This window comes from Triturus cristatus, chromosome 6 (genome assembly GCF_964204655.1).
Source record: "Triturus cristatus chromosome 6, aTriCri1.1, whole genome shotgun sequence".
In the NCBI taxonomy this organism is placed as follows: Eukaryota; Metazoa; Chordata; class Amphibia; order Caudata; family Salamandridae; genus Triturus; species Triturus cristatus.
This window is the reverse complement of record NC_140589.1, coordinates 1,509,753,287-1,509,772,670: the sequence shown is the minus strand read 5'-3', so window position 1 is coordinate 1,509,772,670 and position 19,384 is coordinate 1,509,753,287.

Genomic DNA, 19,384 nt, shown 5'->3' with positions numbered 1-19,384 from the left:
CCACCGCGATACTCACCGCCATCCTAATTTGGCAGTGGGTAATGAGCTTGGTGATGGCGGAAGGACCGCCACTGCCGGCCCAGTGGTGGCGGTCCTTCCGCCATGATAATGACCCCCTTTGTCATCACAAAGCTTGGAGTGATTTGAACAATTACAGCCAGAACCTGCTCCAAGCACCCTTTACATTTGCAGATCAAGTGATACGCACGTTTGCATTTCATTCAGGCATGCAGGCTTTTCCAGCACTAGAGACTCAGTTGATAAAACTTCAGCTGATAACGATCTAAATTAGCAGTCCCAAAACAGCTTTGTTTTCTAAATTGAAAGCAAATATTTTTGATTGCAGTCACAAGTCTTGCTTGGGAATGCGCGACCCCCTTCTTAGGACTCCAGGGCACCCAGTGCTTTAAAAAATATATTGTGCTCTAATATGTGCTGCAAACACCCACAGGAACAGGTACTCTGGGTAGACCTGATTGTCCCTTGATTTCCAAAAAGTAATAGAGTACCGTAATACTTGGTCAGTACCTTAAGCAGACCGAGGACCTAATGTGTCCAGGGTGGTTAAGTGGATGAAACTAGATTAACTTTAGTCCACTGTCAATTCCTTAGTATTTTTAGTGTCCCAGTACCCTTCTAACAGGAATTTCTTGCTACCTGCCTGTTGCATTTGTGATCTCCAACACATTTTCATAAACCCAGCTAGGGTTTGAAGTTACAATGTTTCAATGGGGACGGCAGAATTAGTAGCACCTAATGTGTGCTCCCCATTGCCCAAAATTGGCTTTTTAATGTTCAGGGGGACACATTGATTGACACGACCTCACTATGACATCATGTCTCAACGGCATCATGCATACACCGTTCTCCAGCAGGTTTGCCCCTGAATGTACTCATGATGCTTCTTCTCGCCATTCTCCTGTATTCTGCTGATTTTCACTAAAAGAACTTTTCTTCCTACTTATATGACTGCCACTTAAACAGAACAGGGCCTTTGTGCAGCGGCGGCCGCAACAGATCAGGGGTGGGACTGCGGAGGGGACACGGGCGAAGTGGGTGTAAAAAAAAAAGAAAAAGAAAATACCTTACCTTATCGCTGCTTACTCATCGCGTTTCACCTCCGTAGTCCCTCCTTCCAGTCTAAGCAGGAAGCACACCCAGGCTCCTAGTCAGCCAAACACAACACTGCAATGCTTTGCTGTGATTGGTCTGAGCACCGTGGTTCAGTGCTCAGATGCTGACTCTGGGTATGTTCTCGATGCACGCTGCAATGCGAGACGTCCGGCCAAACATTCATGCGCACTTACAGTGTGCTCACCACTCCCCCTGCTCCTGTCGTGAGAGCACCCTCACCCGTGAAGCTTCAGCACATCAGGACAAACAAAATGATATTAATACAAGTAATTATCAATATATTTTTCCTTAACTTCACTGCTAAAAAGCAGTGGGGTGACACTTAGCGGAGGAGCCTCCTGCCACTGCCCTTGTGGCCTGTAAATGGTCCGTATGAGGCAGCGACAGGACAATAATGCCAATATGTACAGCACACTGATGTCAGATATTCCCTGTGCTGTAGTGCAGGTGGGAGCTTAGTGCCTGTCATGGCCAATCCACAGAAATCCCTCTAAGACTGGATGGTCACACTTGCTTCAGGGTTTTTTATCTGTGCACTTATTTTAAGATGATCAACCCTTTCACCACTATTTATCACATTTGTTAATGGTAGTTTAATAAAGTAATAATGTTATTTTATAAGGATCTCATATGGCAGCATTGTTTTCTTTTTTTTATCTATAATTTATGAGAATGTCAAGTGGAAAAGTTTACATAACATGGCAAATACAAGACCACACATGAGATTTTTTTTTCAAATTCTTGCCCGTTTGTATAAAAATGTTCTTCTAATTTCTCGAAGTGTAGCAGATTAAAATAATGTAGTGGTCTAACCTCAAAGCAAAGAATAAGAAACAATCAAAGTTCTAATTGTTTATCAAAGTCTATCTTTAAGTGGAGTCAAGTAAAGGCTACACCATGCATGTCTTTTTATTTAGTCTGGAAATCCAAGCTATGTGAAACACAGCTGTACAAACTGCCAGCCCAGCTCTTGCACAATAATACTCAGAACTGTTTATGCTATTGGCTTTCCTATTCCCGCTCAATGACTGTGGCACCAGTAAACCCGGCATTGCTTCCTCTTGGTATTCTCAGGAGTTTAGAATACTGACAATAAATATTACACCTCTGCACATGTACTGGCTAAGCAAGAAGTTGGAGGTTTATTGCATTTCAAGGTAACATTAAGCTTTCACGCTGCAAGGTGCACTGGAACACTATGAAACCGCATGCCTATTGGAACGGATATTTATAACAACATCACTGGGGCTGCACAGTCCATCTTGTGATTTCTGTGGTCTGAGGCTTGGCGGTAGTGACTAAAAGAATGTATGTAGGTTTATTATTTCCTCAAATTTACTTTCCAAAGACTAATTTTAGTAAGTGGGTGGAGATATTCGGCTAATGGCATGTACATGTGTTCAAGCGATAGACCATATCATTGCCACCAGAATAAATTCTTCCCAAGGCACCATGTCTGAGTATTCAAAACGACATTCAATACCAATAATGTTTATCCATGTTGCTTCGTCAGTGACAGATGTAGTGCCTATTCATTGCTCCATTTCCAATAAGGGGAGAGAGGGGAGTTATAATGAACTGTCATTGTCTATTTCTTCTTTAGTAGTTTGCTGCACCAGGCGTCCATCATGCAACAGCCTAGGGAGCTCAGGATGAGAGAAAACATACAGGTTGACTCGATTTAGTTGAAGCATTCGAGTACTTAGCCGTGGTTCAAAAGCTAACAAAACAACTTGCCAATCACAGGGGAAAAGCGCCCTGGAAAGGTTACAGTGACAAATGGGGGCAGAGTGTGTGTAACATTCCTGAACGGGTTGAAAGTTTCCAGGAACAGGAGAATTCCATTTTAGTTCAAATTTGCAGCTGCACAATGGTAGAAGCAGTTTGCTTCATTAGGAGGCATGTTTATGTTTGTCCTCAGGTTTAATTGTTTTTTTTTTATCTCAGTGTATTTTTAGATTTATAAACATTTAAATGATCCCATTAAACGTCGGTAGGTTTGATTTTTAAAGGTGTGCTTCCTTCCCTACTCAGCATTCCTCTTTCCTCTCTATGGTTTACATGAGATATAGAAGAGCCGAAAAAGCATCAGAATAGTTAACTCATACTCTGAATCATAGGAAATGTCGACGTTTGAAAGAATACTTGACTGTTGAAAAGAAGCTTCAATTTGGCCTGAGACATCAATGGATTAAGTATAAAACAGAGATCTTAGGCTGTCCCATGTCATGTACAAGTAGCCTATCCAGTGCACGGTTTTTATTTTGGTAGTTCGTGTTTTTTTCTATCAATCATAGGCGGTAGACTGTCGTGAACCAAGCAATTTAGGTGGCCAAACAAAGTCCCCAGGAGAAGATGATGCTTATTGCGTCACCTTTGAAGAAATGGAGAATGGAAAGATGGCTCTCACTCTTCTGTGTGATGAGTAAGGCTCATCTAAATTAAGGGCCTCATTTAAAAATAATGGCTCAGTGTGGTACCACAAGGCATCTTGCTGTGCCAAGCTGTTTCTTTTTAAAAGCACAGTAAGGCATCGTATTAACAACAATACGATGCATCTGTGTGCTTTCCTCTGCGCTGGAGCACAATTGTCTGCCAAGCGCCAGCGCAGGCACCCTTGCTTGGTGCTGCAAGAGTTCCTGTGTTGAGGGGATGATACTTTTTGTGCAGGAAGGGACACCTTCATGCACAAAAACAATCATTGATGGCATTTTCCTCTTTCCATGCATGTTGCCGAATTCAGCACGTATAGAAAGAGGAAAAGTAAGGAGAAATAAAAGTATTTCTCTACGTTTCACCACTACTACGTCTCCACTGGGCCAATATTGGCCCTGGGGACCACCACTCCCTAATGCCGATTCCTGCTCTGTCCTGGGTTGCCCATGGCTGGGACCCAAGAATGGGCTCCCCCGGGCCGAAATCAGCCAGGCAAAGGGGTCTGTGTGGCTCCCCCTCCCTATTGGAAAAAGACTGGACCCCGGGGGTTGGGGTCCCAAGGGTTCAAATCGGCTATGGGGGGCTGCACGGCCTCCCTCCCCTATTTAATAAAACAATAAAAAGGCCAAGCCTCGGGTGATGGGGTCCCTGGAGCCATAATTGGCCTGGGGAGGGGTGTTGTGTGGTCCCCTTCCCCCATTTGTTAATGGCTGGGCCCCATGTGCTAGGGTCCCCACTGCTGAAATTGGCCCAGGAAGGGGGACCACGTGGCCCACCTGACCCATTTGTTAATGGCCAGACACTGAGGGTGGTGTACCGAGGGCCAAAAACAGCCCAGAGAGGGGGGGTGTGGTCCCCCTTTAAATGTGGCCTGGCCACTCACACACCCACTCACAGATCCACTTACCCACTCTCAGACCCACACAGACACTCACACACCCATTCACAGACCCTCTCAGACACACATGCACCCACTCACATACCCAACAGAGTCTCTGACAGCCACTCACAGACCCACTCAGAGACTCATGCACTTACTCACAGGATCTCTCAGACACTCATGCATCTACTCAGACACTCATGCACTCACTCACAGACCCAGTCAGACACTTACACATCCACTCCCACACCCAGTGAGACACCTATGCAGGTACACACAGACCCACTCAGACACTTACACACACAGTCACACACCCACTGAGATATTCATGCACTCACTTACACACTCAGTCTCAAAGGTTAGAAGTTTCAGTTTGAAAATAAAATGTAAAAACCTTAGAAATTCACTTAAAAACTAAAGGTTACAGCTATGTTGTCATTAGGAAATAGCAGTTTAGAAAACATTGAAATTCACTGAAAAAACAAAGGTTACTGGGGCGTTATAGTTAGGCTCAGATTTCACTTGTAAGGAACCAGAGAAAATTAGCAGTTATAGTTACCTGAGTTAACTATAACGTATGCCCCCGCTGTGCACTACTTATGACCTCACATATTGCATCACTCATGACATGGTCAGTGACATCACCGATCGCATCACTGATCACATCATCCAAAGAACCACTCACACACCCACTCACACCCCAATGCAACCTCTCATACATCCACTCCCTCTCACACAAGTGCTCACATACCCTTTCACAGACCCATACTAGCACTCACACAACCAGTCACTCAACCATAGACCCACCGGCTCACTCATACTGCCACTCACACACCCACTAACTCACCCATAATGCCACTAGTGCACCCTCTCACTCACCAATACAACCACTCACACATCCTGTCATACAGACATACAGATACTTATACACCCACTCATACACCCTTACAGCCAATCACACACCTACTAAATCACCCATGCAGAAACTCAAACAGCCATTCACTCACCCATATAGGTACCCATACACCCACACACTCTCCCATACAGGCACTGACACAGCCATTCACTCACCCATACAACCACTCAGACACCCACAGAACCACTTGCATACTCATTCAAACATCCATACATCCATACAACCACTCATACACCCACTCACTCACCCTTACAGCTGCTCACACACTCACTCTCCAATGCAGCAACTCACTCACCCATACAGCTACTTACGTAACCACTAACACAACCATACAGCCACTCACACACCCACTCACACACCCATACAGCCACTCAGACATCCACTCAAACATTGATACAGACAGTCACACAGCCATTGAGATGAGATATGTTAGAAATAGTATGGCTAATTACTAGCACAAAAAGAATAGTAATTTAACTGATGCTGTAGCTTAGTATAAGTCTCAGAAATGTTTACCAAATACTTACACTCACTGAATGATGTCATTAAAGTTGGGTCTGTTGGCTTAGTGGACTAATGCATCCACTGCAGGGGCCTGTGTTCGATCTCATGGTCACAGGTTCAAGTCCTGGCAGGTTCACTCAGCCTTTTATCCTTTCTGTGATCAATAAAATGACTACCATTGAGTTGGGTAACAATAAACATCTGTTATTCAGTGCCAAGATGCCCCTTTGGGGTGAACATGCGCTTTACAAATACACATGTTATGTCATCAGTGATAGCATTTGAGATGTCATCAGTGATGTCATCAGTGATGTCACTGCAAACACAAGGACATGATGGACGGAGCCCTGACACTTTTTAGATATTCACCCCCAGTCACAGATCTGGGTTCAATCCATCATCGTTCTTTAGCTCACTTCGCCACCCCAGTTCAGACCCAGGCATATGCAAATCAGCCTGACCATGTTCCTCATGGGAACAGTCCAACTCGAACTGACAAGCCAGGTATTCCCTGGACCGGAAACAAGCATCCTGGGACCAGTTTTGGGGTAACACCCCTCATAAGCCAGGCTAGCTTGAATCCAGTGGCAAAGTGAGCAAGGGACCCACATCTGGGCATACCCTGCCAACTTAGGGCAAACAAAGCAAACACAAGGAAATGATGGACGGAGCACTGAAACCTTTAAGACACTCACCCCCAGTCACAGATCTGGGTTGAATCCATCATCGTTCTTTAGCTCACTTCGCCACCCCAGTTCAGGTCTCAGATACTAATGCATCCACACACAGACCCACTGTGAGACTCATGCACCCAGTCACAGACCGCTCAGAGATGCATGCACCCACTCACAGCCCGCTCAGAAACTCATGCATCCACTCACAGACCCACTGAGAGACTCATGCACCCACTCACAGACTCACTCTGAGATGCATACATGCACCCACTCACAGACCCACTTATAGACTAACACACCCACTCACAGACCTAATCAGACACTCAAGCACACACTCACAGATCCATTCAGCCACTCTTGCACAACTCACAGACCCACTCACAGACACACACACCCACTCACAGATCCAGTAAGAGAATCAGATCCATTCATGGACCTGCTAAGATGCTTATGCACTTACTCACAGACTCACTCAGAAATGCAGGCACATAGAGACTCATGCATCTGCTTTCAGACCCCAATCAGAGAGTTATACACCCAACTACAGACCCATTGAGAGACTTATGCACCCAGCTGCAAATTGACCAGGATAGTTATAATCCACTGACATATTAAGCTATAAAGTCATGTAGCTGAGAATGTGGGAGCATGATGAGGATGCAGCGTTGATCTGGTGGTTCATTATGAGCGAGGAGTCCAGTATGATGCTGAGGTTTTGTGCGTGGTCCAGTGGGGTTCCCAATGTGGCGGGCCACCAAGAGTCATCCCAAGCTAAGGGGGTGGTCCCAGGATAAGGACTTTGGTCTTGTCCTAGTTGAGTTTGAGGCAACAGTTTTTCATCCAGGTGGCCACGGCCTTCATCCCACCAAGTTGTTTCTGGCAGCTGTGGGTTCTTTGGTGTAGGAGAGAATTAGCTGGGTGTCATCAGTGTAGGAGACAATGTTGAGTCCGTGGTTCATGACGATGGCTGCAAGCAGGGCCATGTAGACATTGAAGAGGGTGGGGCTCAGTGAGGAGACCTGGAGCACTCTGAAGCTGATCTCTATGAGTACTGAAAGGAACGGAGGTAGTCTGACTAATTGTGTTTGACCGGTGAGGAAGGAGTGGATCCTGTCCAGGGCCCTGTCGTGGATGCCGGCGTCATTGGGTCTTGTGATTAAAGTGCCATGGGAGATGGTGTTGAAGATGTACGAGAGGTCCAGAAAGATGAGGGCTGTGGTTTTGCCCCGGTCAAGGAGGAAGTGGATGTTATTACTGGTGTTCTCAGTGCTGTGTTTGCTTTGGAAGACATATTGGGAGATGTCCAGGACATGGTTCGCTTAGATAAACTCAGAGAGTTGTGTGTTGATAGCTCTCACAATGACCTTGGCTGGGAAGGGGAGCAGGGAGATGGGTCTCAAGTTCTTTAGGGTTGCCAGATGGCTTCTTCAGCAGGGGTTGATCTTGGTGCGTTTCCAGTCATTGGGGAAGGCGGCGGTCTCGATGGAGCAGTTCACGGTGCGTCAAAACTCAGAGGTGATTGAGGTTGCTGCTTTATGGAGGATGTGGTGCAGGCATGAGTCTGAGGGGACTCCAGAGAGGATGCTCTTCATGGTCTTGAGTGTGTGATGTGCGGGGTCCAGTTGAGCAGGATCTGTTGGGGCATGGCAGGGTTGGGTGCAGTACGATGGTATCAGGCATGGTGGGAGGGTCTTGGGATGTCACAGATCTGCCTGATCTTGTGGTGGAAGAAGGTGCTGAGTTTGTTTGAAAGGTCTTGGGAGGGTGGGACATCTGTTGTCTCACTGTTGGGCCTGGCAAACTCCTTGATGATGGCAAAGAGTTCTTTCCTGTTGTGTGCATTGGTGGTAATTCTGTCTTGGAGGGCTGTTTTCTTTGTGGTTTTGAGGGGGAGGTGGTGTGCGGTGATGGCAGCTTTGAAGGTTGCATGGGTTTTTAGAATTTGTTGTTCCTACATCTCTTCTTAAGTCGTCTACAGATGCAGCTGGACTCATGGAGGGTGGGAGGGAACCATCTGGCTTTCTTAGAGTGTTGCTTGCAGGGTACCTTCTTTAGGGGTGCCAGAGCATTTGGAGATCCAGTGGTGGAGGTTGCGTGCTGAGGAATTAGCACTGACAGACGTCGGTGCTTTGGTAGAGCTGAGAGAGGAGGCGAGTTGTTCTTCGATGACCCTGTTCCAGCTACGGAAGGGTAGGCAGTGAGGGCGGTGGTGAACGATGAAATTGTTGAAGGCGAAGTGCACGCAGAGGTGGACAGTCCAAAGGAGTTCAGTGCTGTGGCTGTAGGTGAAGTTTTTGCTGGCAGAGAAGACATAGTTGAATGTGTGTACTTAAGTATGGGTTGGACAGGTGACAGGTGACTAGCTGCATGAGTCCTACGTTGGCAAGGTTCTCCAGAAGGGATATGATGTTCTAGTCATTGGGGTTGCCCAGGTGAAAGTTGAGGTCACCGAGTAGGATGCAATCAGTGGAAGTAATGAAGTTGATGATGGTGCTGGTGAAGGTCGGGAAGGATGAGGGTGCTGCGGTGGGTGATGTTGGGGTTGTTATGGATCTGTAAGAGGAGGTGTTCCATGGTTGTCGTTCGGCCATCTGAGTAGTTGGTCAGGTGAAGGGCATTTTTGTGGACAATGGTGATGCCTCCTCCTGGTTGGTCAGTGCAGTCCATGCAGGTGATCTTGTAGCAGTCAGGGATGGTGGTGGCGAATCGATGTCCAGGTCAGAGCTAGGGTTTGTCCAGGTTTCCGTGAGGAAGGCGATGTAAGGAGAGACAGAGCCAGATTTCTGCAGTGCATTTGTGGAGGGAGCGTGTGTGAAGGAGGATGCAGTTGAGCCGGTCGGGTTGTTAAATGGTAGCGGCAATTTCAGTCGATAACCCTTCAAGTATTGCCCGGCGGTAATCGCCTCTCATACCACTCGATAATTTACCAATGAAAGAGGCAGGCGCCGGAGACTGGAAGGCAGGAAACAAAGTTTTATTCCGTCGGAGCAGAACACATCAGATCAGACAGCAAGTTATCGTCACAAGGTGCTCTAACTGCATCTCTGAGGCCTGGCCTCTTATACACAGGTTTATTGCTTTATTACACATGGTACATTCTTATTGAGACTTTGATGTACGGAAAGACATCCTTGGAACCCCCACTTCAAGCTCGTTCCCACACATATCTACAGTAGAAGTCCCCACCCCATCTACAGTAGGAGATGGCTATCACGCAGCTGGACATTCCGCCAATTCCCGGGGGTGTGTGCAACCGGCCGGGTCTCAGGGGGCTAGGGACTTTGATCCACTGTAATCCCTTTGATGTGGGGTGTTTCCCTTACAGTAGGGGCAATAAACTGCATCCGCAGGGCTAGGTGATGGCCTGGGATCGGTTCGGACAATGGGGCGCAGAGGAAGGGGGTTTATCAAAGAGAGGCATGACCATGTATGGGATGTCGGTCAGGTGTGGGATGTGGTTCCATGGCAGGGTCGCGCAGAATGAGAGGGTTTATGGCCCGTGTATGAGAGAGCGGGGGTGGCCGGCGCGCGGGGGATGCTCGCAGCGCCAGGGGAACGCACTGGCGATCGAAAATGAGCGGGGAGTGGGGTGCCTAAAATGGCGGCCGTGCATTCGCTGTGCGTGGCGCTGGGGAGAGGCAAGATGGTGCAGATAATGTTCAGTTACAAGCTAAATTTCCACAGTCCTCCCTTTTAACATATCTCGCCAGCTTGCCTGGCCGACATTCACCTTCGTTAACCTTCAGCTATAATATCGTTAATGTCTTTTCGTACATTCCTTAAAGATACAGAGTTTTTTTTTTGGGCAGGCAGGAGAAATCTGACACATTTGTACATAGTTACATACAGGTGATAAAGTAGGCGAGGAGGTAGTACATACAAAGTTACATCAGTTGCGCCGCATGTCAGGCCCAGGGGTAGGAAGATGTGAGCTTGTTTGAGCACAAATAGGATACTGTAAAGCAAAAATGTTTCTGGCAAAGCAAGGGATATTTCGTACATTACATAAGGCCCAGACTTCGTGTGGATCAAAAAGATAGTCAGTATAGTCGTGTGCATGGCTGGTGTTGTATGAATGTCATTATACAAAGTTAGATTTTCTAAACTTCTCAGTGTGCAGTCGGAAGTGACTGATGCAACATCATGAAAACTCGATAGGAAGATAGTTAATATAAAAAGGTGGTTGGGAGAGGATTTTCGACTTAACATGGGTTCTTCTTTCCAGTGTCCTTTTATAAAGAGCCATCACTGGTAAGCTCTTATTGTTGTTCTTCTTTCGTTGGCACTGTTGAGCACCGGCGGTGGAGCTAAGGTCCAGCTCAAATCCAATTTCTCACGTGGCAGGGTGTGACCATTCGCTGTTCTCCGATCATAGTCCTGTTCCTTAACACAGTTCATCATAGGTACTTTGAGACAGGGTACCTGTTTTTTGTTCTTCTGTAGTTAAGTCAATATTCATAATCCATATAAAAGGGGGAGAGGGAGAGAGAAGGGTGCGACGTGCTTCGGGATGCCGAGGGAAGAGGGGGTGGAGTGGGATCGGATCAAAATGCGGACCAAGGAGAGCAGAATCTTCCAGCACTGGGCCCATCAATCGGGCCCGATGGGTTGGGACTTCAGGCACGCTGGTCAGTGAGCAGGGGGCCTTGATATAGCCCTTCGTTCTATCACTTATCATCCTGATATAGGTGCCTCGTCTCACGCCCTTTTTGCTTCGATGCTTCCCCCTTGGTCGATGCCATAGATGTTCCATGGTCCGCAGCCAGGCTGTGCGCCACGTCCGACCCCTCTCTTCCGATGGCCGCAGGTTATCTTTGAATGGGTACAAGAAACAAAAATCTTAGAGAGTTGGCAGGGAAGACATTTACATACTTCATCCTGTCTCCCAACCACCGAGTAGTTGCGGACATGCTTTTATCGGTTGCTGTATGATTGGTGTCTATTAACTCTGATGTTAGTGTGTGCATTACTAATCTATTAATCATTGCTGTGGTGCAAGTTTCTGTGGGTGTCCCTGTCCATCGTCTGGCCCTCTAGGTGCCGATTCCTGCGCCCGATACTGGTTGCAGGAAGCCTGACATCTGTCAACCTTCTAGTCTATTAAAAATTCGAACCGGCTTCTCCGGCAGAGACTCGTTCGTCTCAACACAAGTTTTGTTAATACATATTTCCTTCCGAGGACTGCTAAGTTTATGAAAAGAAAGTGCGAGGTGCTACTGTCACGGGTTCACGAGTATCCATTTCGGGGAGGAACATAAGCTAAGCATTATTTTTGCTGGCGACAATAGGTAACCCTTTATCAGTTTAGGCGATGTATTATTAGAGAATAAGGTCATCAGCTGTTTCGTTCGAAATACTCTGAGGCGGCTAGTATAGGGCTGGGGTTATTTTGGGAGAACGGGGTGCTTTAGACATTCTATTTCTGGCTAATTGGGCGGGGGTGATTCTGGGCGGTGGAGATGGTGTTGTTAAAGCTCTGAAAAAACGGAAACCACTGACATATAGTCCCCGTGATGAGGGCCAAATTGGGAGACATCAGTCGTCTTACCTGTCCTTTCTTTCCTCAGCCAATTAAGCTCAATATTTGTAGAAAGGAGAGGTAGTAACGTGGCAAAGTATGGTCGTTTTGTTTCAGTCAATTTGTTCGAACACCACCGTGCTCCAGGCCAATTATACACTTACTGAGGAGGTATGTGTCGTTAAGTTGTTCAAAAAGAAAGAGGGTAAGAAGGCTTTTTAGTGAGGGAGGGAGTGAGAGAGAGAGAGAGAGAGAGAGAGAGAGAGAGAGAGAGAGAGAGAGAGAGAGAGAGAGAGAGAGAGAGAGAGCCATGTGCATCAAGTGGGCTATTTGGCATATGTACGACACAAAACGAGAGAGACATGGGTACGAAAATAGGCCACTTGGTGCACACACAACATGGAGTAGCATGGGTCTGTTCTATGTAAGGAAACACAAGCGGGGGAAAGACATAAATTCGGTGATCACGTACACACAAATACCGGATAGGGTGCAACAGCACATGCATCAAGCGCAGAGACTTAAGACGAAGACTCAGGGCTACGCTGAGTATGGGGACCTCTCCTTTCCTGTCCTCTTTCCTAAGCATGCTGCGTATATTCAGTATTTTTGTAGTTTATCTTGGGGGGGGGGGTGTTGGACCTTTTTACTCTCCTCCCTTTTGGTCGATGGACGAGCACTTCAATCATACGGTGACGCTCTCTTCAAGTGACCCAAGCATGAAATGCATACACAGTCATACCGTATAATCGTAGCACACACGCACAGTCATATCATACAGTTTTTCATGTTCCCAATGGTGGTCTGCACTTTACGCACTATCTCACAACGTTTGTCTATGTTTTCCCTGATATTGAACTCGGTGCGGTCCATGTCCACTCCACTCTTCAGTCGGAACTTCGTCGTGACCTATAGAGGGAAAAAAAGAGGGGAGGGGATGTGCAGTATTCAAAGTACCCTAGCGCGCGCAGACACGAAAAAGTTCTACTTACCACGTACCAGGCTAGTCGCAGGAATGGGTAATACCACAGACCTATTATTCTTTTTGTCCGAGGCAAAGATGTTCTATTTCCTTCATCCCCTAAATTCGTGTTCCCTGGTCGCGCATGCCTTTCTCAATCGGTCGTGTACTATGGTGCAAGATATCATACCTTGCGTTCGGCCTACACCTTAAGCTATAGTTGACCATCGATTTGACAACTCTTGGAAAAGGACAGGTGTGATGGGTACAAATTCCATTAATCAAAAAGATTCAGGCAAATGGGGTCTGCATTATCTGTATTCTATTGCTTGGGAGTAACAATCATTTATTCAAACGAAGAAATCTTTATCAACCTATGTGATTAGTCATGACACTGATTCCGTAATTCTTTCAAGAGGCCCTTTATTTAAAGCAATGTCAGTATACAAATACGGGCCTACAACCGTTCAGGCCGGCCACGGCATGAGAGGCGTCGAATATCATGAGCAATACTATCTTTAGCTAAAAATAAAAATGGGTAGGTCAGCAATCAGTAAGGTTGTACGTATGCTCGGTCAGTACCCTTCCCGTCCCTCTGCTCATCATGTGTGGGAACATCACATTCATATCCTTTTAACACAAATGCCACGTGACTGGAACGCCACAAGGAGTTGTAGGCCTCTCCTACATCGGCGCCATTTTGGGGCGAGGTTGGGCCAGTGTACAGTCTAAGTCTTTCCATGAATTAGCTGTTGGACCAGAATTCCTTTCGGTAGTTCGAGAACTTTCGTTAGCGTCAGCTTGCGTCAACATGGCGTCACCGCGATCCTGTAGCAATGTCGTGGCCCGTTCTTGGGGTGGGGCAGCAGGCGGGTTCTTCCGCCGACGTCTTGAATCAGTCTTTCTAACTGCACCAAGCGGAGGCAAGGTGGCTGCTGTCCGGTGCAAAGGACGATGGCAGCGGTTTGTTCTTACCGGAAGTCCGCGGGAGTCGAGTGCCAATGACTCCCGCAGACCCTGCAAAGCTGAGGGGGCGCCTTGTCAAGGGTGGGGCCCACGCCCGAGCAGACAAGCTTTCGAGTCCAGAATCACCTCACGGTGGGCTAGGCCTGGATCCGGAGAACCGACCGCCGGAGTCCAGGGGCAGCAGTAGCAGCAGCTCTTCGGTACGGCCATCGGAGAGGAGCCAATAGTAGCAACAACAGCAGTTCAGATGGTATCGCCACCGGAGTGGGTCCAGTAGCAGCAACGACAGCAGTTCGGATGGTATCGCCACCGGAGTGGGTCCCCGATTACTTGGCTGCGGGGGCCCACTCCTCGCGTCGGGTGCTAGCGGCAGTCCTGGTGAACCCTGTGCTTGGGTGGTTGTCCGGCGGCCGCGTGCAGGGGCGCCAACTCGGCTGGCCGGTGAAAGAGACGGTTGGGGTGCCCTCATCTGCTGGTGAGCCTCCACCTGGGGAGGTGGGGGAGGCCCGTCCGCGTCGCCTCCCCCTGTCAGGGCACCCTCCGTTATTGAAGGAAGAAGAGAATGGGAAGATCCGCACAGCGTGTCAGGGTGCAACTCAGCAGACCGATGAAAAAGACGGCTGGGGTGCCCTCATCTGCTGGTGAGCCTCCACCTGGGGAGGCGGGGGAGACACGTCCGCGTCGCCTCCCCCCCACCAGGGCACCCGCCGTTATTGAAGAAAGAAGAAGAAAATGGGAAGGTCCGCACAGCGTGGCAGACTCCGCCTTGGCGCTGCCAGAACTTCGGCGCTTCGTGTAGCCTCCGGCCTATTCGCACAGTCGTCCGCCACTGATGTCAATGGGTTTTTGCATGGCTTTTATAGCCCAAAGTCGACTAAAAGGACCGCCCAAAACAGGCCAATGTTGCAATTTCGAGGAAGGAGAGGCGAGGACGGTGTCACGTGGACGTTAAGGCTTTGAGATGGAGGTTGCAGCAGACTGTCATGTAAATAGTTGTTTAAAAACGTGTTTTAACCTGTTTACCCTGTTGGTGTGTTTGTTATATCTATAAGTTATTAAAATGTTATAACTATACTACTTCGTTGGAGTGTTTGTATATATTTGCAATCTGGCAATGAGCACAAGGATGTTACTGTGTAATTGGAGAAATAACATAGCCCAATTGAGCGCGATCTAGCCCTAGTTTGGTGACGTCGATGGTGGGTGTCAGCAGGCTTCCGTTTGTGCAGGATTTTGTCATGCTTATTGGGCAGGGTGGGCAGTAGGGCAGACATGTTTAGGTAGCGAGAGTAATGGAGTCGGGCTACCTCGTGGCCGTCTCGTCCGTGAGCTTGGCTCCTTCCCTTGGTTTCATATATCCCACAAAGGGCTATCTTCTAGCGCTACTTTAGTTTTGTAAGGTCAAAAAGGATCCCACCAGTGCCTTTACTATTTTGTCGATTCCTGCTCGTTCATCCTTCGTTAGTCGATTCATTCTGGTGGAATCTTTCTTTCTTATCTCAGGGTCATCCAACGTCGTTGCCGACGTTGTGTTCAGTACAAGAGGCTCAGCCGGCGCGGAGGCCGTGAGGACCGAGGCCCCTGTACTGCTGTCGCTCGTGTTTGGGGGTTGTGGGTGTTGCACTACCGATTGGGAGGGTGCGTATGGAGGGGGCATGTAAATGATTGGGGGACCTAATAGTAATTCGTCATTCGTTCGTTGCTTAGAGGACAACTCAGGGTAGAGCATAGAGGGGGTCCTAACAGCGTACTGGCCTGAGGTTTCGGGCTCCTGTCTTAGTTTAGTTTCCCTTCTCTCCTTTATTTCTTCTTCTAACTTTCTAGCGGCAAGGTGAGCTGCCTTTCGTAATTCCTTTTTCTGCTTTTACTTCTTCCCTCTTTTTCCGTTGCGTTGCTTCTTTGCGCCACATGCCGATACTGTCAAGCATAGTAGGCGTCGTCTTATTGCTACGCAGAGCCATTTCTAGCACTTCTATCTTATGGTCGTCGAAGGATCCAATCAGTGGCCACTGACTCTCGGGGTCCTTCCTTGTATATTTATGCCATAGCTTGCTATAAGCTACGGCGACTAGTCCATATTTAGTGAACATGTCCTTATTAGGGGTGCCTTCCAGTGGAGCCGGATGGTCCACCTCTAATAAGCGGTCCGGGCAGAACCAACTACCAATCAGTGGGGAGAAGATAGGCATGACGGGTTTCAATGGGGACAAAAGTCAGCACTACCTATCTTTTCACTGCTTGCAAAGACTAGACAGAATATCTCTATTCCTCGTTATTTGTAAGCAGAGAATACCTCCAAAGAACCAATATCGAACAACTAGTGTTCGGACAATCAATCAATCAATCAATGGGGAGATAAAAATAGGCACGACGGGTTACAACGGGGACAAAAGTCTGCGTTACCTACCCTTCACTATTTGCAAAGACTAGACAGAATATTTCTATTCTACGTTATTTGCAAACAGAGAATATCTCAAAGAGCACTATTCTTCAAAACAATCAATGTTCGGACAATCAATCAGTGGGGAGATAAAGATAGGCACGACGGGTTTCAATGGGGACAAAAGTCTGCGTTACCTACCCTTCACTATCTGCAAAGGGAGAGAGAGAGAGAGTATTTCTACTCCTCCCCGTTTGTAGACAGCGAATATCTCAAAGAGAACAATCAATGAGCAATACTAGTATTTTCAAAACTTCAAACAATCAATCAATTATTTCGCAATTTGTCGTGTATCACGACCTTACCCGGACCGCGTGGACAGTTTCTCGTCTTCCGCCTCCAGCGCCCGATCGTCCTCTACTCTCCGTTATTGCTGTGGCACTCCTGATGGTTCCCAGTCAGGACCGTAGATCACTCGAGAGAGGTCTGCTCGGAACCAGTGAAGTTCGGATGATCGGCTGCCAGACGAGGGTCTATTGGGCAGGAGCTCTCCCGATCGTTGCAGTCGTTCACTCTGTCGTCAGGACCTCTCCCACTGGATCCACGTGTCTCTGATGGGCCCCACGCTTGGGACGCCAATTGTTAAATGGTAGCGGCAATTTCAGTCGATAACCCTTCAAGTATTGCCCGGCGGTAATCGCCTCTCATACCACTCGATAATTTACCAATGAAAGAGGCAGGCGCCGGAGACTGGAAGGCAGGAAACAAAGTTTTATTCCGTCGGAGCAGAACACATCAGATCAGACAGCAAGGTATCGTCACGAGGTGCTCTAACTGCATCTCTGAGGCCTGGCCTCTTATACACAGGTTTATTGCTTTATTACACATGGTACATTCTTATTGAGACTTTGATGTACGGAAAGACATCCTTGGAACCCCCACTTCAAGCTCGTTCCCACACATATCTACAGTAGAAGTCCCCACCCCATCTACAGTAGGAGATGGCTATCACGCAGCTGGACATTCCGCCAATTCCCGGGGGTGTGTGCAACCGGCCGGGTCTCAGAGGGGTAGGGGCTTTGATCCACTGTAATCCCTTTGATGTGGGGTGTTTCCCTTACAGTAGGGGCAATAAACTGCATCCGCAGGGCTAGGTGATGGCCTGGGATCGGTTCGGACAATGGGGCGCAGAGGAAGGGGGTTTATCAAAGAGAGGCATGACCATGTATGGGATGTCGGTCAGGTGTGGGATGTGGTTCCATGGCAGGGTCGCGCAGAATGAGAGTGTTTATGGCCCGTGTATGAGAGAGCGGGGGTGGCCGGCGCGCGGGGGATGCTCGCAGCGCCAGGGGAACGGACTGGCGATCGAAAATGAGCTGGGAGAGAGTGGGGTGCCTAAAATAGCGGCCGTGCATTCGCTGTGCGTGGCGCTGGGGAGAGGCAAGATGGCGCAGATAATGTTCAGTTACAAGCTAAATTTCCACAGGGTGTGCTGTTGGTCAGGTTGGTGGCGAGAGGAGCTGGAGTGCAGAGGTGGGCGAGGATGCTGCTGCAGTTGCAGCAGGAGAAAGGTAATTGGGTGTCATTCGGTGACACAAAGTGGGAGGCGGCATGGCGTCCAGTGTTGAGGGGGAGGAGGGTACTGGCATCATATTTGTGGAAGGTCTGAGGATTAGGGTTTGTGGTGCTGGGCGTGATCCAGGCATGGTCAGGCTTGCCTTTGGCACACCTTCAGCGGCTGCCATTATGTAGTGTGCGGGGGGCTGGACATCTGGGAGGTGGGAACATGGGAGCAGGATCGCAGGGGCAAAAGGAGAACAATGGAGAAAAAAGGAAAAAGTGCAAAAGGGTGAAAGGGATGGAAAAGAATCAAGGAAAAAGCCAGCCCAGCAGCAGAGCAATAATGCTCTACCACTAGACCACCAGGGATGAGGTGCAGGCTGGTGTCTGTGGGTGGAGGAGGGCCTCAAGGCTCAAACCACTGACTGAGCTCGGGGGCAGCAGCTAGTAGGCAGAGCTATGCAAAGAAGGGAGCAGTCCACTGTAAGCTAGCTATAACTCAAGCACCCACAATGCACTACATCCGTTTACTGTCGCGGGTACGTCACGACTTCCGCGGCAACATTGCAAATACTGGTGAAAATGCAAAACAAAAGGTATCAATGTCTATATACACACCCTCGCTGGTCACAGTCACAGACTCATGTACCTACTTACATTTCCACTCAGACACGCATACACCCACTCACATATGCACTCAGACACTCTTGTACCCACTCAGAGACTCATTTAGAGAGTCATGTGTGTACTCACATACATACTCAGAGGCTTATACACCCAGTCACAGACCCACTCAGAGACTAATACACCCACTAACAGACCCACTCAGACACTGATGCACCCCCTCACAGACCCACTCAGAGACTTATGCTTCCACTCACACACCTACTGAGAGATTGATGCATTCACTCACAGACCCACTCAGACACTCAGGTACCCACTCACAGACTCACTGAGAGACTTATGCCTCCACAAACACACCCACTCAGAGATTAATGCACCCACTCAAAGACCCACTCAGACACTCAAACTCCCATTCAAAAACCCACTTAGATACTCATGCACCCACTCACATACCAAGTCAGAGACTCACAAACTCACTCAAAAACTCATGTGCCCACTCATATACCCTCTCACAGACATATTCACCCACTTACAGACCCAATGAAGGACTCATACGTCTGTATGAAGCCAGTCACAGACCCACTCAGGCACTCATGCACCCACTGAGAGAGTTACTCTCAGAGTTATTCACCCAGTCACAGATCCAGTAAAAGACTCATATACTCACTCACAGACCAACTCAAACACTCATGCACCCACTAATAGATCCAGTCACAAACTCATATATTCACTCACAGACCCACTTGGAGACTTATGCACCCACTCACATAACCCAGTGAATCATTAATACACACTGTTATAGAAATATTGAGAGACTAATAAATGTTGAGA